Consider the following 3254-nt stretch of genomic DNA (forward strand, 5'->3'; position numbering starts at 1 on the left):
ATGGGTGGTGGATGAGCATTCAGAGCAGCGACGAAAGTCGGCGGAGTCACTGTCGCAAACAGCGGATTCTATTCCATTACAGCGGAGCATCTAATTTACACCTCCGCACGTAACGTCATCCGTTTGGTGTTCGTTTCCGCTATATCATTGTCATCGGAAGATGTGAAGTTCGGCATTATCACGACGGTTAACGGTGGAGGCGGAGGAGGATTATCCGATGTGTCGCCAATGCAAAAAGTGGTGGCAGAGTTTGATGACTGGGATATGGCTGGTGGAGAGGAGGAAATGATGGTTAGTGTTGGTGAACCATTATCGAGAGTTGTGTTTGGTGGTGCTCTGTCTCTTCAGGAAGCTACTGAAGCTACTTCTGATCTCAAACACGCTCTCGAAAAGTACGTGATTTACTATGCTATTGCAATTTACAGTACTTTATGTATAGTTTTGTAGATAATATCTACATTTTATGTATACAATAGTGAATTAATTAAATTCGATTTAGGTTAGAAGATTAGTCATATTGCTTCTCGTTAAACAAAATGTGATAAGTGAACGGAGGGAGTAGCATTATATCTAACTTTTGTAATTTTGTTTGTTAGTGCAACTTATACATCAAATATTATAATTTTATATTTGAAATAGTGAATTAATATAATTCAGTTTAGTTTCGAAAATTGGTTAAATTGATTCTCGTGAATGAAACGTGAATAGTAAAATAGAGTGGAGGGAGTAGTATCTGTTGTTATTGTTGATTTTGAAGTATTGCTTTTGGTGTGTCTGTGTTTAATAATCAAGAAATTGAAGTCTTTTGTAAAACTTAATTGTGTTTGAGTGATTACTTAGTTGATTGATTCGATCGACTAATAAAGTTATAATTTTTAATGAACACGTCTCTCAATTGTTTGCTCAATCAATCTTTATTCAGTAGAATAAAATGGAACATGTTGCAGCAAATTTTACAATGTTCAATTTAGTTCCAAAGATCAGTTAAATTTAATCTAGTGAAACGGAACTTACTAAGTAAAAGTGAAGAGAGATCACTCAGTTGATTGATTTGATTAACAAATAAAGTTACAATTTTAATGAACATGCTTTCTCAATTGTCTCCCCAAAAAAAATTTTGCTAATTAGGATAATAAGGGATGTGTTGTACTTGCAAACTTGCAATGTTCGATTTTATGTTGCCTTATTTTAATGTAACTTGGATTAGCCCAATATGAACTGAACTTTTGAAAAGGAGCTACCTCTTAAAACTCACAACAAATAAGCACCGTGGGAGTTCATATATATTAATCACAAGGAGTTGAGGCGCTTTTGTTGTTAAGGGCTATTGGATTAATTAAAAAAATGGGTATTTTCAACTTATTGTGTCATAAAATATCATTCTCATTAGTATTATAGTTGGGTGACATTGTCAGAGTCCAAATGCATTTTTTATGTGACAGTGTCAGTGAAGATAGAAACTAAAGTTTTGAACTTGCAATAGATGAAGGAGATAATGAAAATGTTCTTGTCTATTTGGCTATTGTTCTGTTCTTAATATTGGAATGTTTAGTCTTTTCGTAATACTTTCATCAACATTCAACCTTTAGCCCCCAGAAGGCTTACGTCTGGGATTCGAAAAGCTATTGGATGTTGGTTGCGGAATATACTTCTCAATGTTACTTTGCGTACAGATGTTTATCTGTTCTAATATATGATGTGAACGACTACTCATATAGTGTTAATTCTAAACTCTTCTTAAATTTACAGGGTATATTTGTCTGGATCTGCTAATGAAGATGGTGGATCTTGTGTATCTGGCTCGAGCTCATCACCTTACTCCAAAGCTTGTGTTATCAGCGAGACTGTAGTCACACAGTCTGCCCAAAAACATGCTATGCAGGCATTTAGGTTTCTAAACGAAACTCCTGCCGCTCAGGTTTTCTTCTTTGTCATTTATGTTTACATGTTCTCTTAGTTTTCATATTCTATCTAGTATTGTATGTTCATGTATTTGAAACTGGATATAGCAATTTTTTCTTTTAATTCTTTAGTATAAACCCTTACTAGGGGTGAGGAATGGATATGAATATGTTCAATTTGAACAAGTGAGAAGATCCAGTTAACAAAAACTGAACTAAATATTGTAGTTGCAGCACAAAAAGTGGAACTACTATATAATAAGTTGTCCCCTAATCCACTTGTGGCATCTTCTCAAACGAGTACTATTTTTTTTAGAATTATGAGTGACTGTGAGAATTTAGAACTCTTCTTTCTTGTAAGTTTGCAGCGTGGTTTGCCTCATTTGATTTTTCTTTAGGTGCCGCTTTCTAGATGTTGACATCTGTAGAGGAGATATATCTGAGTTGAGTCCAATACTGTTCTGTAACATAGTTAGATTTCTTAAGAAGCAACAATATTTCAATGTCAAGATAACTCTTTGTGGTGTCAAGTGTATAGTCCACTGTTATATCCAATTCTATTGTTTGGCGGATGGATGGTGTCATTAGCTTTATTCATTCACATTTTAGCTTGAGGCATGAGCATGAAGTGGTTTAGATGGGTTAGGCGTTGTAGATCTAAAAGTCCTCTAAAGTAAATTTTTATCCATTTTCTTGGTTATAATGATATTGCATCCCAGTGGACACTCCTAATAACTTGATGAGTTCTTAGGAGTGTGGTCTTAGTATTGTCTGGGGGGTTACAAGTGTGCCAGGTTTGCTAATGTTGATTCCATATTTCCCCCTCCCAAACGTTGTTGCTTTAATTGTTTGTGACCCAAATGTGTGGAATGCGGTAATGCAAAATCCATCCCTTTAAGAATTCCTCGACTCACAGAAAACCAGTGAGAAATCTATGTCCTTGATTCTACTCAAATATTTCATAATGGTCAAGCTTCTTACTACAATACCATTTTCGCAGGTGCATCATTCCCAGACTCAAATCACAAGATAGATGAATCTGTTGCTGATGTTGATTCCTTTTCTCAGTCATCCCGAAGGAGTGAATCTTCCAAATCTGAGGCAGAAGAATCTAAATTCAGGAACTCTTTTACAGGCTTTTTACAGAATATTACATGAACAGTAACACAAACTGTGGTTGATATGATGAACAGCTTGTCAGATTTCTTCAATAATCTCTTTGGAGGCAATAAGGTTTTCTTTAATGCTGATCGAAGTGTTAAATTAGGCGTTGTGGAGACGACATTAGAAGCATCTTTCATAAGCTTGGCAGTCATGGTTATGATGGTGATTGTCTCAAAATATGTCCAATGA

The 3254-nt window shown here is 35.3% G+C and overlaps 1 pseudogene; it reads left to right on the forward strand.

Moving 5' to 3' along the window:
• On the forward strand, window positions 1-3254 carry LOC107865306 (annotated as a pseudogene).

This window comes from Capsicum annuum, chromosome 3 (genome assembly GCF_002878395.1).
Source record: "Capsicum annuum cultivar UCD-10X-F1 chromosome 3, UCD10Xv1.1, whole genome shotgun sequence".
In the NCBI taxonomy this organism is placed as follows: Eukaryota; Viridiplantae; Streptophyta; class Magnoliopsida; order Solanales; family Solanaceae; genus Capsicum; species Capsicum annuum.